Source organism: Furipterus horrens, unplaced genomic scaffold, assembly GCF_987537825.1.
Source record: "Furipterus horrens unplaced genomic scaffold, mFurHor1.1.pri manual_scaffold_5, whole genome shotgun sequence".
NCBI lineage: Eukaryota > Metazoa > Chordata > Mammalia > Chiroptera > Furipteridae > Furipterus > Furipterus horrens.
The window spans coordinates 41,962,201-41,985,071 of record NW_028327175.1 but is presented as its reverse complement, the minus strand read 5'-3'; the positions used below and the strand labels follow the sequence as shown (position 1 = coordinate 41,985,071).

General features: G+C 42.3%; 1 long non-coding RNA gene across 5 annotated transcripts in view; it reads right to left on the bottom strand.

Moving 5' to 3' along the window:
- Positions 1 to 21,524, bottom strand: part of LOC150008457 (uncharacterized) — a 37,747-nt gene extending 16,223 nt beyond the window's left edge. For 2 of the 5 annotated variants that reach the window (XR_016511307.1, XR_016511311.1), the window contains exons 1-2: positions 21,467 to 21,507; positions 8,775 to 8,857 (exon numbers count right to left, since the gene is read on the bottom strand). This is a non-coding gene — a long non-coding RNA (uncharacterized LOC150008457). Of the gene's footprint in view, positions 1 to 8,774; positions 8,858 to 20,517; positions 20,648 to 21,466 lie in introns of those variants that run through there. The other 3 variants (XR_016511308.1, XR_016511310.1, XR_016511309.1) reach the window with 3 other exon arrangements.
- Positions 21,525 to 22,871: the final 1,347 nt, after the last annotated feature.

Below are 22,871 nucleotides of genomic sequence, written 5' to 3'. Positions count from 1 at the left end.
TCTTTTATGAGACCTTTTAAGGTTCCTTAAACTAAATTTCCTAAGGTCTAGAACATATTGCTTGACCTTGAGCCCAAATCAACAAAATTCTCCCAACTATCTCCCCAACCCTCAGGGGAGGGCCTGACACTGGACTTGGCATCACCCAGGAAGTGCATTGTGTACCGCACAAAGCACCTAGAGGAATGTCAATAGTTGTGAAGATTCAAGTAGGTACCTGCCTGCTTCCTGTGGTCTCCAAGAACTGGGAACCAGACCAAGGCACACCATGTTTCAGCTGCAGTGAATCATGAGCAAAAAGGGAACAGTGCAATTGCAAGTAGGTGGCACTTTTTCTGACACCAATGATGCTGTCCTGAAAACCAAACAGGCTACAAGGTAAACAACACACTTTTCTCATAAGCAAAGAAGTCTGGCATCTGTCAGTTGATCCAAGTCTTCTGATCCACTTCTCTACAGTGGGCATTGGAGACCTCTTCATAGTATACATGAGGAGGAACTGAGCAAGGGAACAACGAAATAAATTTCACTCTTGTCAATGTTTCAGAACTGCTAGAGGATACAATTCAAAATGTCAGTATAAACCCTGGGTCTTCTCCTTCTGTCAGAATGGTTCTCAGTTGCTCTTACTTTTATATTAATCAGCCTCCAGCTGGTTCAAGATTGGGCATCATAGAATGAGATTCCATTTCTATACAAACTAGGAATTCAGTTCTTTTGTGATGCATTGGCTCTGAGATCTATAATGATTTTTTTTCTTTTCAAATATTGTGTCACATTCAATTCTGATCACCATAGGACACAGTGGATCTACTCTCACTTTTTAAAAAAATTATCATAATATCTGAATATTTTAAGTATGACAGTGTGCTGAATTGTTCTAAATAAATCTTAAGATTCCCAAATGCACTATGGGACTTGACATCAAATCAAATAGCTCACATACACAAAAGTACTATATGTATGAGAGATACGTGGTGCTTCAGAATAAGTCAGGGTGGATGACCAAAACCCACCTCCCCCATTAATTCCCCCCACATACACCGTCACCTGCTCATACACAATCTTTCCCTCCATGTAGCTTTCCAGATGAACACAGAGGCATGCCTGCTAAATATAGACTAAAACTACTACCCTAAGTAGAATTTAATTAGAAAACCTGATAAAAGATATATAGTTGTTTCAGGCACTTCTAAACAATAGAAAACACTTTTTTAAACATTGCCATAGGCTCAGAGCCTGCCAGAATGGAGAGTATATACAGTAGTATGTCTCCCCATCCCCAGAGTTCCATATTCTCATCAACGTAAGTTCTCCCTAAGCAAGAACCACTTGATTTCTGTTTCACAAATTGTGTATCCAGCTGGAGCAATGCAGTATGATTTATCTGGGAGATGTCACAGCTACAACAATTCATGACTGACTTGTACTTCTTTCCTTGGCTATGGCAAACATCCAGCCATTTTCTCAGGACTCCTGCCTGGGAAAATGGTAAAAGAACGTGTTATGCTAAGGTAGAAGTTGAAAGAAAATTATATAAGAGAAGTAGAATAAAAGCGTGTGTATGTGCATGAATGTGCGTGCATGCGTGTGGTGCTACATGAATAACCCTCACCTGGCTGGGCAGGAAGCAGGCATTGGAACAGAGCAGATCTCTTTTGATTTCAAACACATCCGCATTATTTCACCAGTACAAATTGCAAGACAATCTAGACTTTTTCCCTTTCACTTCCTTGCATTTTTCTCCCTTGAATAATTTCTGGGCTCAACTCCTGATTCTGCCACACACTGGCTTTGTGACAGTTGACAGGTTATTTAACTTCTCAGAATCTGACCTTCAGAATGACGATATTAACATCACCTGTTTCAGAGAGTTGCTACGAGGATGAAATATGGGAGCCTCCATGTCAAGTTCTGGGCTCTTCTACTCACTTGCATTAGATCACTTTCCACTTCTGGCCTTTCTTCAAGAGTAAGATAATCTAGACCACTATATCAACACCCCACTTTCAATGTACGAACTTGCAAAATATCAGCTTCTCTGTCCTATGCACAAACATGAAAATGTTCACTTTTAATAACAATGACACCAGCATCAAGGAAGTCGCATAATAGTCAACATGTTTTAAAGTAAGAAATTATTTTCCAAGTATTAATTTACCAACTTTCCACACTCCAAGTTCCCAAGGCAGCCAAGAACATCTGAGACCCTGAAGGCCTCATGTTTCCCTTCATGGGGCATTAATTGTTTTCAAGTAAATGTCCCTTGTGTGCAAGCTCTCTGCGTATATGTAGAATGAAAGTGGATTAAGAAATGGTAAACTTAACCCATCATTCCCATGACTACAATGTCACACGCAGAAGATTCCAGGAAATATCTGGTTGGGGTCAAATATATTTAATGTTAAATAAAAATATTTAATGTGTAGATGACAAGAGTATCAATTGTGGAACACCTCCCTCAAAATTAACAGTATAATTCTATCACTGCTCCCCATAACACTTACTTTTCTTAAATGATTACATCCTCAATACAAAGACATACACACATATAAGCATCGTGGATGCACAGACACACACTCCACGCTTTTGATACAAAGTATTTTCTATGTGAAGGGCTCTTTAATCTTACAATGTTTTTTTTTTTTTTTTTTTTTTGGACTGTAAAATGAGGTGCTTTAACAGCGCCACCTTGTGGTTGTGAGCCTTTTCAAATTCATCACCCATCATCGCCTCTCTTCTTCCCCCACTTCTCGCTTCTTTTTTGTGACCTGTTTTTTTCATTTGTATTCATTAATACTAATACGGAGATTTCACCAAAACACAAAGAAGACCATTAAAAACTAACAGACAAGCAATAATGTGAGACCAAGATTAGAACCTGTACACGTAAGAACATGCCTGTCTTTAGGGGAAAGAAGTGTAGCTAAAAATGAACCAGAGATTTATCAAGAAGAAGAAAAAGGAGAGGTTGGAATTCCAACGTGAGCTTTAAAGGGAAAGCTAGCTGATTTAAATCATTTTGGCAAGAATTTTTCCCCTTATATTGCTACATTTTCTGCTCTGTTGCCAGTCCAAGAGCCAGGCTGTTCAGAACAGCAGGCAAATACTTCCCAGCCACAAACAATGGGATATTAAAGCCATTGATATTCTTCTCACAGCAGCAAGAACTATATCCAGGTGCTAAAAGAATTGGCTGTTTATGAAGAAATAATCAAATATTTCTTCCTTCTTCATCAGTTCTGTCCCCTCTCAAATAACTACCAGCAACCTTTTCCCAGGGGCCAGAGTGCTACTTGGGGAAAATAATAATAACATGATTTTTTTCCTAAATTACTCCAACTCCAAGGATTTAGACATTAATTAGAAGCTTATGCTAAGTAGCAGGTAATGCATGGACTTTTTTGAAGATGAGATCCTTAAATCCTTTGAAACTTCATACAGCCTTTGAAAGTCCTTGACTCTTTCAACTTTGAAACAGACCCTGATGTGGATTCGCATAATAAAAAACGAGAGGGAAGGCGTAGAGAGAGAAGACTCAAGCATGATGGCCAAAGGATATCCACTCACGTGTCAAAGCAAGAGTACGCAGACAGGTGAAGGACCTTCCCTAACAGTGAGGCCCAAGGGGAAGGGGACCTCCTGATTTAAAGGTCTTACACAGGCACACATATGAACACACATGCACACATGCGCATACATGAACACATACACACACGGGAACCATCCACTCCATTGGCATAGGCATAAGTTTTAATTACTTTTAGGGCCTCGGGCCTGGCAACAGGTCCTGAAAATGGGGGGATAGGGTGAGGGGGCTCAAAAATTAAGTTGTCAAGTTTTGTGGAAGATGAAAGTGAGAGAAGAAATCTCTGTCTGTTGGAGGTTTGGGTTAACAGAAATAAAACTTAGCACAGCAGATGACAAACAAGGATGACATAGTCCAGGGAATTGTATGCCTGACTGAGGAGGAGGGCATGACTGGAGCAGCCAAAGGAAGCTCTGAGGAAGGCAGAGAAGTCACCAAAACCCAGCACATTATCCAGTGAGTGTAGGGCCCTGGTGGTCTGCCCAATGCAGACAGCTGACCTCCCAGGTCCGAGTGCCTCCCAGCCAGACGGAAGACTATGACCCAGGAGTGAATTTCTTTCCTTCCTGGTGACCCTGCGTTACTTTCCAGTAAGTTCTCCTGCAGTACAATTGTTCCTTTATCTTCACAGGAAGCGGTTTGTGATTCCTTCTGGAAACGGGAGTGTTGTGGGTGCCAGGCTCACTCTCTTGGCTGCTGGCTCAGAGTCTGACGATAGAGAGACCCGGAAGGAAGCCCAATTATGAGTGGGCCATGATGCAACAGCCCAGCTCACCGCCAGGCTAGGTGGTGGCTTTAACTCTCTAGGACCCAGCAACCACTACGCAGAAATCGCCATGACTCCAATGGTCAGCGAACTAGTCGCCAGACCAAATCAGCTAATCACCTGTGTTTGTAAATAAAGTTTTGCTGGAACTCAGCCACACTCATTCATTTTAGTATCTTCTATGGCTTCTTTGACACAACAAAGGCAGAGCTAAATTATTTACTATCAGGCCTTTCACAGACAAAGATGGCCAACCTCTGGTTTAAAAGGGGGGAAACCAAGAGAAGGCATTGTGGTGGACCAGAAGGACCATGAGAAGGGGCTCCAAAGGTCTGTGTTCTATTCCTGGCTCTGTTAGAAAGCATTGGGTCTCTACCTCTGAGTGACCTTGAATGTCTCTTCTAGCTGCAAAAGATACAAAACTTCTGTGATTTAAGTATTTGGTAATGCATGGGGTTTCAGATGCCAATTTTCCTGCCAAATACTTTCCATTTTCAAAAAATATCATTTTTCTATTTGCAATCCAAGGATTATAAAATTTAAAATCATTACCTTGGAACCTATATCTTCTTCATAGAAAAAGAAAGTCACACACCCAGGCACACAGATGTACGTGTATGCATACCCCAGAGCAAGCCACCCAGCCCTCCAGCATAAGCATAGGGTTTCACACCCAAGCTTCTTGCACTGACCTTCTGTGGGAAAGACATGTGTCTTCTAGGGCCTCACCACTTGCTCAGAAAATATGCTGTGTCGAGGGCCTCACCATCTGTACAGCTGTGATCAAAACATTGCTATTCAGTTACCACCTAGGACACAGCTGTAGAATTATGGAGAAGTGTTTCACAAAAGTAAGCAATTGTCTGAGTCTGTCTCCTGACTGAAAAAGGATGCTAATTCCCAAAACATGCTGTACTTTATAATGAATTTATCTACAACATGTGGATGCTATCCTACTTGCTTGTATTCCATACCATCTTTATTTAATGGCTACTTGATGAGACTTCCAAATAGTTGCCAAACATCTCTCAAAGAAAAAGATAACACAGCGAAGCTGGTTTTAAATCAGGGCTTCTGTCTTAGTCTAGGTTCTCTCCAAAAACACAGTCTGAGACACGGTCATTTATTTTGGGAAGTGATTCCAAGGAACAGGAGTGGAGGATCAGGCAGATTGAAACAAGGAAGGAGGAGAAGCCACCCCAAGCTCCCGATAGTCACCTGGAAAGGGCACCTGCAGCTCCATGCCCCTGGGATGCTTTGAGTGGCCTTGCAGAATGTGCCCCCACGTCTCCATAAGAAATGCAGTGGGGGCAGTATTTATCCACCAACTCTGATCGTTGCCCCATCAGGTTTTTGTTCACTCTCACCTCTGGTGCATTCATGGGACAGAATGGCCCAGAGAAGCCGCAGCTCAGAAAGCAAGAGCTATGTGGTACAGCTGAGGCAAGGGGCTGGCAGGTCACAACTGCACATACTTGTCACAGCAATGGCTGGAGGCAAGAGGCAGGCTAAGAGGATATAAGAAAGGGCATAAGAAGTGACCCATTCAATGTGTAATGTTTAAATTTTACTACCGTCTTCCCAAAACACCATCAATGACATTCACATGATCACGTTATTCCTTTACTCAACATCGGGATAGCTGCCGCATGCTAGACACCAGAAATAAAGGCATGAATACACTTTCCTTGTGCTCAAGGAAATTTCAATTTAAAGGAGAACACCACTCTGCACAGAAACTATTTTAACCCGTTCAGATCAACAGTACCAGTTAACACGTGAACACAGACAGAATCTCCCATCTCTGATTGATGGGCAGCAAAAATCAGAGGTCAATATAAGGGAAGTCTTTAGAAAGAGGGTGATGCCTGAGATGTTTCAAAGGACCAACAGGAATGTTCCATAAGTAAAACAGCATAGGGGAATAGATCACATAGGCAGAGTCATGGAAGTTGGAGAAGTCAGAATGTGTGCAGGAAAATACAAGGACGTTTGAAAGGTTGAAACAGAGATAACGTGTGGGGAAGTGGTCAGCCATGAAAAGGTAATAGAGCCCAGACCAGGAGGCCCTGGGTCCCATCTTGAGCACCGTGAACTCCATTCTGCTGAAAACAGAGGAACATGGAAAGATTATTAAAAAGGAAGAAAGTTATTCCATTTGTTTTTAACAAAGATAACTCCTCCAATGATATCACAGAAGGGAGTTTATATCCTCTTAAGGGAATTTCAGAGGTAAATTAAACTTCGTGCAAGATTAAAATAATTCAGTTCTGTCAAATATTTCAGTTCATACAACAACCTGTTTTTCTGTCAATGTACAGAACATTATGACTAAATGTAACATGAGGTTCAATGAAAACCGTTTCAAGGCCTCATCAAAGCAGATTTTGTGGGAGTGCATGTCTGTAATGTATTATTTAGTGTTTCCAGCACTTTACAATCCAGAGATAGAAATAATTTAAACCACTGGTCACTTCTGTAGCCCTTTACATCTGAGAAATAGCATGATAACTTAGGAAGATAATGCCAGGACTCAGTCTGGAAGAGTAGGATTTTCCTACCCTGTTGAGAAGAAAATCCATCACTTAGGTTTTTTGTTAAGACCATGAACAACAGGCATCCAATAAACAAAGTTGACTTCTGCAACTTTAGTGGGGCAAAAAAAACAGAGTCATTCCAAGGCTTGTTGCATGCATGTATGTGCCAAATACAAGAGACATGGCCATATCAACGGAAGAAGAATAAGGCAAAGATGAAAAATTGAACAAGAAGGGACAAACACAGAGACAAGAGAAAGATTTAAAGGAGCAAAGAACTTGCTGTGCCTCAGTTTCCATATCGCCTTGAATGAGCAAGTACCCCATTTCTCCCTTTGCCAGACTCTTCACAATGATTGCTGTTGATGTTGATGTTGGATGGCTAAAAATATGACCCATTTCGAGAGAGGCAGTCCAGAGACCCTCAGCTTTGGTTCAAGGCGCTCCCCTTTGTGTAGGCAAGGCCACCATCAATTTAGAAGTCATGGGCCATTTTTGCAGTTTGCTGAGACCTGGGGACCCCTTTCCTATTTCTATTTTCTAAGTAATAATGTACTTAAATGCATAAAATAAAATTATATCGAAATACGATTACCAAACTATTGCACAACTAATTCTGTGATATACATGCATGTACTTCTTTATCAATGCACAATATCAAGATCTAATGGTGACTCTGATAATTAGCATAATTTCGATGACATGATGAGTATGATTGATATTCTGAAATAGCTGCAACACTGTGTGGTGATATGAAAAATCAGTCATTTCTAATTGAAAAACCCATATATGCTGCTAATACTGCTATGGTTTATTGTCTGCTAATAATTGATGTATATGCTCAAGTTCAATTGGAGGCTGGTGAAACTAAAGATGTAATTCACAAATCACCAGTTAAGCCTGCTAGTCACACTTCTAAAGGTGTGGCCTCTATGTTTCAATCCATTTCCTGGAAAAAAAACAACTCTAATTTTAAGGACTTCCTCAGATCTCCATTGAATAGAAGTTGTCATTTTTTAATCAGTTGATTGAAAATACAGGTAATAACTAAACGCTACCATGAATTTAGAGTTACTTAGGAATATTTGAATTATAAATTACAACCCCATCTGCATGTATTTGACTTAGAATAGTGTCCAGATAGCCACACATGCAAGACCTTATATTTATTCAGATGACAGACAATACATTCAGCACATAACTTGGAAAGCTGTTTTTAACATAACTGATTCTGTTTTTAAAAGGAATGAATCCCAAATATAAACCATAGACTTTGGTTTCTTTGTGGGACCTGGAACAAATTATGTTAGTTTTCTCATCTCTAAAATGGGTACTAAAGTCAGATTGATATTGACTTCATTAGATTACGGTAAAAACTAAAATGAGTTAAAGGAATGTTTTTCTAAACAATGGGTTATAAGCCCCTTAACAGGACATAAAATCCATTAACATGTCAAAATCAGCATTCTTTAAATTAAATTAAATTAAATTAAATGCGAAGCATACCATGCATAATAGAAGGAAGTGTTGTTTTGGGAAACTTTTACTCAAATATATATGTTTAACTTAGTCCTGCTTTACAACATTATGATTTTTTTTATTGTGAGTGATGAAATTTTTTTTTTAATACTGAAATAAAACATGTAAAGTATATAGCAGAAGGCATGGTACCTAGCAAGCTGTTGTTAGTGATTTTAGTAAATCATGGTGCCCCAAAGTCCAGTGTCACAGATACTTAGAGACATGGTTTGCTGGGAATGTACAGGACCAGCATTTTTAACATATTATAATCCCGCAGAGGGACCAGAACAAGACTTACCATGGAAAGAGGAGAAAATAAAAAAGACTCTGGAAAAATAGAGTACAGTTTTATTTAGCTTACCTTAAGAGCTTGAATACCCTCTCTGTTATTTATTGGTCATGTAACCTCATATAAATTATTTAATTTCTCTGCACCACAGCACCCTGAAAGTGAAAATAATAATAGTAGCTCCCTCAGAGTGAATAAAATTAGTTAAATGCAAAAACGTGCTTATTATACCTGATGCATAGAAAGTGCTCAATAAATGCTAGCTCTTATTGTATTTGCTATTGTTATCCTTACCATACTGAGAATAAACAAAAATCTACAAATGTGACCATTTTTTCTCTCTCCTCCATTAAGTTCAAATACTTTCCATCTTTTACTGTTATTCCTGCAGCAAAACAAAAGACTTTTTGACAACTTTCTCTTTAGGAAGTCCGTCGTATATTGCCACCTCCATTCTCCTTTCCTCTGAGATCTGAGTACTTTTCTAGGGTTATTTTTTATTTTTCTGTCTTTTGTGGTTGGCAGATGGAGTGTATTAAATGCTCACATTCTAACCATATGCTGAAAAGTCATCAGGAGACTCAAAGGTGCTAAGCCCAGCTTCCTAGATACATGGTTTCTCGCTTACACGTGGAAAACACCATAAGGAACTGATGTTACCCATGAAAAGGATAGTGGAACGTTTCTAATATTCACAGACATATTGGGCCCTGGATTAAATCTGGGATTTAGTACACCAGAGCTCAATCCCCTGACAGTGCCTGGTAGCGTCCTGACTGAAAATTGACTTTCTGGAGGACCACTGAGTTTCTAAATCACATTACGCTGTGTCAAGCCACACAGCAGGTAAACAGTAGAATAATTTAGAACCTCCATGTCAGGGAAAAGCATGCACTCCAGAGACATTCGCCTCTCTAAGGCTGCATTTCCTCCTTGCCCTCCCTGGCCCTAGACCCTAGACATGTTTGTTAAAACGGTGAAGCATCCACCATCCTCTGCCTCTTGGTACTTAACTCTTAGGGGTTTGGATTGCCACCCACCTGACTTCCCACCAGCCCCAGGTCCCTAAGCTCTGTGTCTTCTGTAAATCTCCAGAAGAAAACATTCTGGATCCAAAGTAAATAAACTGCCTAGGGGGCTGGGCAGAATCTTATGACAACAAATAACAGCAACCAAAAGCAGAGCCAAAAGGAACGGACCATAGCAGAGAAGGTCAGTCTTTTTAATATGATAATTTTCCAAAATGGAAGTGGACAGACTGGTATAACCAGTGTCTATATACGTACCAGCTAGATGCAACGGGTGTCTTGATTTTAGCGTTGTCTGTGTATGTATGTATCCTTTTGAATGTGTGTGTGTGTTCACTGAGCCATTTAGAAGTTGCTGGTATCGTGTTACTAAACCCCTAAATATTTCAGCGTGGGTCTTCTCAGAATGAGGATATTCTCCCACATAACCGTAACAGAATGATCACATCTAAGCAACTTAAGAATAATTCCATCATGTCATCTAATATTAGCCCATATTCCAATCTCCCTCCTATGCTAAGGATGAAAGCATTGTGTTTGCTAGCTGATTGCTCTTTAGGCCCTTTTAATTTAGAGCAGTCTGCTAGCCCTTATTCCAGGACATTGGCTTTTGCATGTGTCTGGGACAGCTCTCTGTGGACCATCTCACACGGAGCCCCGGCAAGCTGGGATTGGAAGGGGCAGGAGAGGAAAAAGGAGCACAGCACAGGGAAGCAGGTGCAGTAAACAGGACTTGCCACCTCACTCAGAGTGGAAGACAAAAGCCCACGGCCCTACACACCCCTGCCCTCACCCCATCTCTCCACCCTCGCACACCTCACTGCAGCCATGCCGGGGTCCTGGCTGCTGCCCGTCATGCTAACAACATGCCCAGCTTGACATCTCCGCCCTGACTCTTCCCTCTTCTCAGAATGCTTTTCTCCCAGGGCTCCAAAAGTGTTGCCCCTAACTCCTGCAGGGCTTTGCTCTGTGAACCTTCCTTGAATATCTTATTTAAGAAGACAAACCAGCCTCCCCACTTATTCTCTTCCTAGCGTGTTTCGACATCTAGCTTTCTACGCATTTCATTTCTTTTGCTGTTGCTTGTCTCACCACCTGCAACGCATGCGCCTCCAGAACAGGGCTTTCGTGTGACGTGCTCCCTGCTGCTTCCCAGCGCCTATATTAGCACCCAGCTTTATTCAATCAATAATTGTTTACTAAGACCCACTACCGTGCTCCATACACTGGCAGAGCAGCAGGCCACTGGATGCGCCCCTCAGAGCTGACATGGCCACGGCCTGGCTGTCCCTCCCTGCTGCCTGGGCCAGTGCTAAAGCCACTGCTCAGCCTTGAGAATGGCTCTCAGAGGCCAGCTGAGGCCCTAGGGCTTCCCGGAGCCATGCCCGAGCCTGGCATTGGCTTGGAGCTGGGGCTGACCGACCGCACGTCTCAATCCTGCTGTCCCACTGGCCCCTCGTGAATCCTACAGATGCCTGTGCGGGTCCCCAACAATTCACGGGGGCCTAACAAGTCCTCAGTGTGTCCCATCAGAGCAGCCATTGCAAACTTGTCCTCTCCCCCTGCCCCCACAGGACTGCCTCATCCCTCCAGTCACCCACCCTGTCACCTGTCCTCATGAGGACATTGCACTGATCTTTCTAAGAAGCAAACATGGCCAAACCATTACCTCCACTCAAAATATTCCACTGGCATCCCTTCCCACATAGGAGAAAACGTAAGCACCCAGCCTGACATGTGCCCAAGGTCCTCCTGGGTCAGACTACACCTTCCCACCCGATCTCCTGCCACGCCCCCTCATGTCTGACAACACTAAATTACCTTCCATAACTTCTGGAATACCCATGCTCCTTACACTTCCTTTCCGTCCAGCACATGCCTCTGTTCCTACCCCTCCACCTCCAGTTTGTGGTCCTGGGAAGCTTTACCCTTCCTTCAAATTTCAACTCAAATGCTGCCTCCTCTGGGCCCTTTTCTCACTCAGTAGATGACCTTGGGCACTTCCTTCTGCTATAGGGACACAGGGCATTTGTTGGAAGTAAAAGTCACTTTAACAATGACACCTCCCCAGGATTTCTTCCCCTGTCTGACAAGGAGGCCTGGAAGGCATGCCCTGTGAGGGGGCTTGGGTCTTTGCATCTTCCTGTCCACAGAGTCTTTGGCAAGATACCAGGTGTTTAATACACTTGGACCGCTTGGTCTAAGCAGCTATTTTGCCCTGGACAGTGCTGGTGGTTGAGGGCCTTGAGTGCCAGAGTTAGTGACCCTGATCTTCCCCATTCTGATTTTATGGCTCAGGCCTGAGTTAATGGTAAATGTTCTCATTGTTTCCATTTGCTGAAACATTATGTAAACCCAGCATCAGGCGGCAGTTTGACTGGCGACAAACAATTCTGCATTCCAGAGCATGGTGACCTTGTGGCCAGTGTGTTTTGTTTGCTTTTCACTAACAAAGAGACTCTCATTTAAGGCTCTGAAAGTTAAACCCCATTCTATCTTCCATCTTGCCCTCCCTCATAGCAATGTGAGCATGCTTGTATGTGCGTGTATGTGTGTGTGTGTGATTGAGAGAGAGAGAGAGAGAGAGAGAGAGAGAGATGAAGAGGAAAGGAGAAGAGAGGAGAAGTAAGGAGAGAAGAAGAGAGGAGAGGAGAGGAGGGGGGGAGGAGGGGAGGGGAGGGGAGGAGAGGGGAGGGGAGGAGAGGAGAGGAGAGAGACAGAAATTATCCTAGCTGCAATGCGTCATGCTAACCCTCATGCACCAATCCAAAAGGAAGTCTATATAACATAAGGGGTTAGGCACCAGGTCCAAAGGGCCATGCTGCATTGCTGCGAGCCTTAGCAGACCACTTATTTCCAAAATATTGACAAACATGGACAAGATCCTTGCTAATTCTATGCTCCACTTTATTTTACCCACCTGATCCAAGCGACTAGATGTGCCTAACTTCCTTGTCATGGCCAACACTTCTAAATGACAGTGTTAGGGTTTCCATAAGGAGGTTAGGGTAATTTTCTACAACCTAAGAATTGTCTATGTTGTGAATATGCTTCTGTTATTTCCATCTATGACATGTTCACATGGCTGCAATTTCACTTAATGTTCTTATTTCTAAATTTTCCACCATTATTCTTGCCCATAACAGAACGTGCATTCGTGGTTCTGTGTAAGACGGAGAGCAGGACTCTCTGAAGGTCACTAAGCATTTCTTGTGGGGTCTTGAGCCTCCCTCCCCTGGCTGTTAGCATTGTTTTAGTTTGTCTGGTTTGAACCAAAGCCAGCTGAATCTCCTCCAAATTCCAGCTTGGGTCAGATCTCAGGAGACAGCCTGTCTGGTCGTTTAAAAAAAAACAAGTATCTGCCTGAATATCTACCCCAACCTGGAGTGAGGACAGATCACTGATGCCTTGTGACCCCGCCAAGTGTCTTGTTCACGGTGGAGGTGAGGGTTAAGAACATGAGGTACTGGAATCTCCACATCTAAGGTTAGGAAGCCCAAACAGAAGTGCCTTGGGCAGGTGGTGAGGCTACAAAGCCACGTCCCTTCTTGTGCTGTCACTCTTTCCTGCCAGGCACTTATGTCCCCTCTGTTGTTTCCTGTTCACTCATGGGCTCCACTTGCATGGTCTCAGAGCATTGTGAATAGGCTGCCACTAATCAGTGAGCACAGAATGGGCCTCACTCTGATCAGTTCCCAGAAAAGATAAGAGAGGACTAGAAGAGGTGTCCCCACTCATGAGCAGTTTATTATCCAGAGGCGGAGACAAAAAACACAACAGCATGCAAAATGGCATAGAGCTGGGTGATCATTGTACTGTACACACATATGAGAGGCCATAGACCAATAGGTTTCTCTGAAAATGGGTGGAATTATCTTCAGATTGGCATTTAGACTTGTCCATGAAGGGCGACAGAGAGAGGGTGGAATTTGAGTCAGTGCTTTAAATCATCCACTTTTAAAACATTTCAAAACATTTTTTAAATTCCATTACAGTGACTTCTAATATCCCTAATTTAATTACAGTCTGAATTTTTGATATAGTGAAAAACTTCTCATCAAATATACCATTTTACTTCATTTTTTATTTAAATTACACTATATTGTTTATACTATTATAGTTGTCCTACTTTTTTCCCCTTTGATGCCCTCTACCCAGACACTTCCTCAGGCAATCTCCACACCATTGTCCATGTCAAAGGGTCATACATACATATTCTTTGGCTACTATATTCTCTATGCAACACTTTACATCTCCATGACTATTCTGTAACAACCGATTTGTACTTCTTAATCCATTCACATTTTTGGCCCATCCCTTTGACCCTCTTCGATCTGGCAATCAACACATTCTCTGAATCTATGATTCAGTTTCTGCCCTGATTGTTGATTTATTTTGGTTTTTAGATTCAGTTATTTATATACATATAGTCATTTTACTGTTCATATCTTTTTATCTTCTTAAAGAAGATCCTTTAACATTTTACATACATAATACTGGTTTCATGGTGATGAACTCTTCTGGCTTTTTCTTGTCTGGAAAGCTTTTTATCTGTCCTTCAATTCTAAATGCTAGCTTTGCTGGGTAGAGTAATCTTGGTTGTAGGTCCTTGCTTTTCATCACTTTGAATATTTCTTGCCAGCCCCTTCTAGCCTGCAAAGTTTCTTTTTGAGAAATCAGCGGACAGTCTTATGGGAGCTCCCTTGCAGGTAAATAACTGCTTTTCTATTGCTCTTTTTAAGATTCTCTCTTTGTCTTTAAACTTTGGCATTTTAATTATGATGTGTCTTGAAGGGCTCTTTTGGTTCATCTTGTTTGGAACTCTCTGCTTCCTAGACTTGTATGCCTATTTCCTTAGGGAAGTTTTCTGTCATTATTTTTTCAAATAGGTTTTCAATTTCTTTCTCTCTCTTTTCTCCTTCCAGCACCCCTATGATGCAAAGTTGGTGCATTTGAAGTTGACCCAGAGCCTCCTTACTTTATCTTCATTTTGAGGTTTTTTTTTTTTTCTTCCTGCTGTTCTGATTAGGTATTTTTTCCTTCCTTATAGTCCGAATTGCTTATTTGATTCTCAGATTCATCCATTCTACTGTAGATTCCCTGCAAATTCTTTTTCATTTCAGTTAGTGTACCCTTCATTTCTGACTGATTTTTTTTTTACAGTTTCCATATCCTTTTTTATGCTGTTGAAGTTCTCTCTGAATTCATCTACTCTTCCCCTAAGTTAATTGAGCATCCTTTTAACCTGTTTTGAACTTTGCATCTGGTTGCTTATCTCCACTTTTTAATTTTGTTTAGCTCTTTTTTCTGGAGTTTTGATCTGTTCTTTCATTTGTGTCATGTTTCTTTGTCTCCTTGTTTTGGCAGCCTCCCTGTGTTTGTTTCTAGGTATTAGGTAGAGCTGCTACAACTCCCTGGCTTGGTATAGTGGCCTAATGTAACAGGTGTCCTGAAGAGTCTTTGGCACAGCCTCCCCCTTCCTCAAGCTGGGTACTTGAGGTACATTCTTTGTGTGGGCTGAGTACACCCTCCTCTTGTAGCTGAGCCTTAATTGCTATTGGCAGAGCAATGGGAAAAATCTACTCAGTCTGATCAGCTACAAGGACTGGCTGTGACCACTGACCACCAACCTCCGACCACCATGTAGGATCAACTGTGCAGGGGCTTACTCCACAGAACAGGACTTATTTCAGTAGGGCTCTGGAGCCTGCTGAGTCCGTTCTTTGAAAGTGTCGCTTTTGGTGGTGTTTGGGTAGTAGTGCTCTGACATGGTCTATCTCTGTCCACTGGATCTTCAGGCTCTGGGGCCTCCCAGGATGTGTAGACCAAAGTTAGTCATTGCCTGTGTTTTGTCCAGGGCTACCCAGAATAAACTATAAAGTGATCTGCAGTTGGCTGCTACCTGTATTACACTTGGGGGTGCCCAAGCAAAGCGGAGCTGTGAACCAAGGCCAGCTGCTGCTAGTGTTGGACTTGGGGCCACTTAGTAAGAGGTATGAGGCTTGCTTGAGGCCACTGGAGGCTTGTTTGAGAAAATTTAGGAAAATCTGAAGCATGAGCCAAGACAAACCATTCATGTGGAAAAGCCACTGGAAACAGCTTGGGTGGGCCCAAAAGTTGGGTGGGGCAGGGCCTCAGAGAATCACCATGGTAGGACAAACTGTGTGAGCCAGGTTGATGGAGTCTCAGATACGGAGCTGACTGCCGGCTCCTTCGGGGGAGGGCTCAGAAAAAGAACAATGGCCTCTGCCAGCTCTTCCGTCTGGGAGAAATCTGTCCACCAGCTCTCTCCCTGATGCCAGACACTTCACTTCCCTTCAGCCCCCGGTGTCTCTGGTGCCTTTCAAGTTATCGTCCCAGCGCTGGAGCTCAGAGAGAATGTGTCAAAGTAAGTCTGTGCACGGGCCCTTTAAGAGGAACTGGCTGGGTCTCCAGAAGTTTCTGTCTTCCACAGCCTCAATCCCCACTGGTTTTTATAGTCAGAAGTTGTAGGGACTTATCTTCCTGGCACTGGAACCATGGGCTGAGGGGCCTGGTGTGGGCCTGGGACCCCTCACTCCTGAGATATCCATCCCATTTTTTTCCACCACATATGAGTGTGAGACCAGCCCATTCCATGTCTCCGCCTCTCCTACCAGTCTCAATGTGGTTTCTTCTTTAATGCTGTAATTGTAGGACTTCTCTTCAGCTTGATTTTTGTCCTGAAAAATGGTTGCTCTATAGTTGTAATTTTGATGTGGTTGTTAAGGAGGGAAGCTGCGTTTACTGACATCACAATCTTGACTGGAAGTCCAAATGTACAATTTTAAACTTATGTTAAAATGTGTAAGAATATGTATATTTTCTTAACATTTCTCTCTATATATACACATATGCATATCGTCGTCGGCAGCCGTCCGTCTCGAGAGACGATGGTGTAGCTTCTTAAGAGTCTATCTGCACCGCCGAGAATGGCTGTGCAGTCCGACTCGGGAGCGACACGGTATCTGTCTCCTCCCGTGTTGAATCGACATCTTGCGATGACGCTGAAGCTACAGAGCCTGGGCAGGGTGATATGGAGGGTCCGCTGTTGCCCATGCAGCAGACCCCCCCTCTCTTCGCAGCTGAAGGGTCCAAGGGAAAGACGGAGTCAATACAGCTTGGTTTCAGGTGCGCCGCAGGAGTTGCCGGTGTTGACTACAACGTCAAACCGCCTTAGGGACTCCGGCTCCGGATTTTCTGTCAGGGTTTACTCCCTTAGCCTTTCCCCTGAAGAGGTATGCCGCAAGGCAGCGGAGGTTTTTTGGAGTCAGAGTTTTCCTTCTCTGATGTACCCTGACTGGAAGATCGAACCAGCGACACTTAGCTCGCAGGCCGACGCTCAATCCACTGAGCTAAACCAGCCAGGGCTACATATGCATATATATATATATATATATCCACATATACCTATACATATACATATACATATATGTTTTTCTTTCCTACCAGGAAATTCTGAGCAAATTTTAATGCTAATGCTAATCTCCAAACACTAATATAACAGAGGTATCTAGTATATAATATATACAATATTAATTTATAACTAATAATATAAATAAGAGTAGAGAGGCAGGTAGGTGTGGTAGAAAGAGCTTGGGTGTTGGGAAAGGGGGCATAAACTTAACACTACTTTCTCATTATATGAACCTATAAAATTTTAAAAATCCTTATCTCATGGTTTTTCTTTAATGGGAAAAGGGATTAATAAACATAAAGTGTATAGCATAGTTTTGGGCTGACTGGTATACTTTTGGTAATTAGGTATAAATCATTAAAAACCATGAAAACTCCACTTTTAAAGTTAATAGTTGTTTATTAATTAACTGTACTATCTTTCAGGATAAAATCGTGCTCTGAGGCCTTGAGACTGGTGATAATCAGATAAAACCTGCAATGGTAAAGTTTAATCAAAGTCAGGCAAGGTGTATTTAGTAATAGTTTGGAAGAGAAGTTGTGTGTTGGATGGAGGTGAAGTTAGGAGGCATAGTTCTGACAGAGGGAATGAAGAGCAGTTCCATATGAGCAGCACATGTGTGAGAATGGAAGGACAGGAAAAGGCTGGAGACAAGGGAAATCAAACCCATCAATGCAAACAGACAGCATGGTATAGGGGAATGCTCACAGACTTGGCAATCAACTGCTTCCAAATTCATGGTCAGCCAGTAGAAGTTGTGTGACCCTGGACAAAGCATGTGGCCTTTCCAAACCTCTACCTCATCATTGGTAAAATAATACATACCTCACATGGAAGATTAAAAGTGAACTATGTAAAGTGCATGACACAACACCCTGTTTACAGAGAGGTCTACTAAATAGCTGTTGTAATTCCCTAACATCTGTGTGAAGCACATCCCCAACAAAACAAAGTAAAACTAGCCAACCAGCTGGCCAAAATGAGGGCAGATACTGATGAGCTAGAAAACAAACAACAGACAATAAACAAGAAAAAAAATTTTTTTTTTCGGAAGCCCTGGCAAGATCAACCAAAAAAAAAAAAAAAAAAAGAATAATACTGGAATATCATGAGAAAATGTTCTGATGGGCCCACAAGTTATGAGGTTTTAGGGGACCTGCTAGCTAAGCATTGAGAAACGAGAGCTCACTGGCAATACCTATCACCTTCAGGAAGGCCAGCCATGTTCCAGTGCAGCATTGCCTGCGTGAAACCGGACAGACAAAGTAGCTGGGCTACCAAACTAACATTGCAGACATCTTATCAGGAAATGCATATGGACTCGGGGGAATAGCAGCAGATAATACCCCTTCTGTGCAGAAGATCAATCTGCTGATTTGGGGAGTGGGACTGAAGCCTTTGGAAGGAGGTATCCAGGTAGAATCAGTAAGGTTTCCTTTCTCCAAGTTTTCCTATCAGGGCCACAGTATATCAGTGTTAGAAGGATATTGGTAAGAAGCTCAAAAACAAAACAAACAAACAAACAAAAAATAGGGAAAATAGGGAAAACCACAACAACTGGGTACCACAACATTCCTTAAGAACTTCCTTGCAAGTTTCAGTTCCTGCAGAGCCAAGGAGTGGGATTATTTGAGGAAAGACTTGTCTGCTGTGGGTCCTGGATGCAGATCCTGGACCGCACCACACCCCATAACACAAAGGAAAACGGAGGAAAAAACCCGTAAGCTCCAGAATCACTGAAAGTATTATAGTAATATGAGTTCTAAATCCTACAAAATGAAAATAAGTATCTCGTACATGCTGATTATACAAGGCCTCCCTGTGTTCTCTAAACAGCTCTACTGTATTTAGGCTAACAATGTATATTCTAGCTATAAGGAGCTTTAAACATGTAATTGACAAAAATTGCTTTCTTGGAATTCAGGAGTTTTTTGAAGTAATGCTACTAATAGCCTATCTCTCCTAACATAAACCAAACAAATGCAAACTCTAACCTGAGGAGTTTGTGCTGCCGCCTTCTTATTTCCAACACATTGGTTAAATTAATGAAATGCAGGGGTCATTAGTCTGAGGTCACTCTAATGCCTTGGCAGCATGCATAAGCAAACCAGAATCTAAGCTTGTAAATGCCTCAAGGTAAAGAAATAGAAACTTAAGGGCTACCAATCACAAGCAGTCAGTGAGGCCTTCTCAAATAAGGCAAATGCCGAAGCTATAGCCAATCAAATGATTTTCTAATTTGCTTTAGAGTCTTCTCTATAAAACCTTTTTCTTCAACTATCTCTGATTAGTCTTTGCCCAATTAGAACCCATATTTGCTCCAATAAACTCTTAAACATTTGAATATGCCTCAGTTTATCTTTTAGCACATTCACACTCAGTCCTAAATACTGTCCTAGCTTATTGTCATGTTCTCTGAGATTTAAAAGGGCATAGTGTTTCTAAAGACCATCTGGGCAACCCCAACCCCACTATCACCCCATCACTGTTTGAAATAAAGGAACTACAACTCAGGGAGGTTAAGAGACAGCCATAATGATGATAATGTCTATCCTTCCTTGAAGGTGGACCAAACAATTTTAACAAAATTTAACTATATTCATATATGTTGCCACTTCTCAGCACATATGAGAGACTAATGCTACTCAGTCACTCTATCACTCATACTGAGTGACAAACTAAAACAAAAGTTAAAGTGATGTGTCATGTTCAGTCACATGAGAAATCTATTTTTTTTTTAAGGTTGCCACAAATGCATTACAATTTGGATGTTCATATCAGACCAACAACAGTGTAGAAACAGGAAGTGTTTTTAGTCACATGAAGCTCATACTGACAGCTCTTCAAGCAATTCACACATCACAGAGAAGCATTTTTTTAATATGGGACTGTTTTCTAAAAAGCAACTTTAAAAATATTTCACTAAAATAAATATTTCACTAAAATGACTGGAAATCTTAAATCTGATTGTAATTCCTATACTTCCTCTCCTTCCCCTCACCCTCCAAACTGCCATCAGTCCACACGGGATCTGGCCGACTTGCCCCCAGAAGCCTGCAGGGTCTCGCATTTCAATATTTGCCCTGCTGGCCTCTTAAGAAAATCATTCTAGTCTCCTCTTCTGTCTGCCTGCCACAAATCTGCCCGTCCCTCCCTAAGATTTAGTGCTCCTTTTGTTTGCTTTAAACAGACCTATTTTCACATTCTCGATAACACCAACACCAAACTCATCCCACATGACTGCCGAAAACCTACCCAATCCACACAGAGGAGCAGGCCATCCAAGTACCTACTACAGGTACCAATTTTCAGGAAGATACACTAAACGAATAAGAGAATAAATGTACAATACCTTGCCAGTGAGCTCGGCTTTCCATATGAAACTTCACATAACTGGCCAAGGGTAATCCCACTCCTGGCTCTCACTACTGTGCCCATGCAAAAGCGTCACACATGGCACTGCCTCTCCCTGTGGTGCCCTCCAGAAGGATGGCCCCAGGCTGAGGCACAGATCTTGAGATCAGCTGACAGAACAGCCAAGGTCAGCAGAGGGGCCAACAAAATGCATATACTGCATATACTGTAGAATGTGATATTTTTAATCAGTAACAAGCAATTCGCATTCTCTCAATTGGCACTGACCTAAGATTCCTATGAAGTTGACTAGTTCAGAAAAAAAAAAAAAAACTCAGAGAGAGAGAGAGAGAGAACTAAAGAAAATGGAAAATGTTTTGCTATCATGGAATCAAAAATAAAAAAACTTTTAAATATATTTTGAACAAAACTTTACTACTGTTCATGTAGTTTTTCCTACACTTTGTAAATAGAAGTTACCTATCACTACAGAAAATGTGAGGCAGAAGACAATTTAACAGTCTGAAGGTTATGCTATAATCAGTGTATGTAATAAACTGTGATTTTTAAATAGAAACATAGGAATGGAATTTTTTAAAGAGAAATCAGCTTCTCCTTGCCATCAGAAAATGACTATTAAAGAAGACCCACTTAAAGCCTGCAAACCACACGTGTCACCGCGACCTTGGCCCCACTTTGCTAGCATATCTGCACACAAAGCCAATCCCAGCTTTCCTGGTGCAGTCCTTCCTCTGTGTCACAAAGTTGCCCCCCTACCCCAACTCGTCCACTCTGTCTGTTGCTCTTCTGTCCTATTTCAAGAGCAGAGAGATTCCTTTCCTCCCCACACTTGTTTCTTCTCAGTTTCCACGTGTAATTTTGGTACACGGAGCTTTTCTCTTCTACCCTAACACACCCGGTCTCTCCTCACAAGCACCCTAATTTACCATCCTCTCTCTTCTCTGCATATCATCTCCAAACTTTTGAAGAAGGAATTGACTTGTGAGAGTAAATGACCTCTATTTCTTCACCACCCCCACATGCCGTAACCAGAAGTGCAGACAGACAGGCTGCAGAAATGGGAGAAGGAGGCTGGATACAGCTGGGGGAAGGGGGGGGGGTAAACCACCCACCCCCACGATGCTCCTGGCACAGGAGCTCCAGCAACACCAGCCCCAGAAGATTGAGGGGCCTGGGTAGGCAGATTACTTAGACTTGAAATATGGAGGTTAGGAGGATCATGTGAAATTTAACAATTTTTAAGTATTAGCACTTAATTTGATTTTTTTTGGTTAATATTAAGAATTAAATGAAATACCTCTTCTGGTTGAATTCAGCTTATGGCCTTGAAATTTGCAAACAATGCTTTAAACCTTTGGCTTCCTTCACCCAATGATCTCCAAAAATGTTTCTCTCAAGTCATCCGTATCCTCTTAGCTAACACAGCAATGACCTTTCTCAGCTCATTTTCCACAGCCTTCTGGGTGGAGGAGGAATGTTTTATCTCAAACTCCTGTGCGGAGGCGGATTAAGGTCAGTTGATGCCCTGGGTGCAGAAGAAAATTTTGGGCTCCTTAAAAAAAAGGGAGAGGGAAAATAAAAATACATGTTAACCATCTTTTATGCAGCATAGTAATGAAACCAAACTTGGTGTCATTAGAAAAAAAGTGTAAAGTTGGGGTTTTGCGGGGCCCTTCGGAAGTCGGGTGAGAGGGCGGGCGCCCGGTGCACCCACCGTTAAGTCCGCCTCTGCCCTGTGCTAAACTGTCGTCACTGAAATTCTGGGACACCACCCTCTCTTCACTGTTCAGCCTTGTCTCCTCTGCCTGAGGCTTATCTTACTTGATCATTTTCTTTTTTTCTCTTTCAAAAATCTCTGGGCTTCCACTGTGCCCCTCACAGAGCTCTCTCCCCCAAAACTCTCAGCTTCACTCCTCAACACCAGTCTCAAACTTTTGTGCACTGGATGCAAGAATCACCCCCCAACCAGAAACAAAACAAAGCAAAACAAAAATAAACAACAACAAAAAATCTGTGCTGACCCATCCTCTCCCTTAGCACGCTGCCACCAAACTCACTTATTCCATCTCCTTCCTCTTAGCTGACCAGCCTCAAAACATCACCAACTGTTCCCCGTCTCCCAACACCCAATCCGTCTTCACTTCTCTTCTGTGCCCTTTGAAAAGTCTGTCATGAATATCTCTGCCTCGTCCTCTTTCTTCCTCCTTAATTCCCATGAGCTCTAACTGGAAGATGAATCACAGAGCCTACAGATTTCTCTCCCAGGGCCAGGTCCTTCATCTCTTCTACCAGACTCACCTTCCTGAAGGGCTCAAGTCCTGGCTCGCCTGT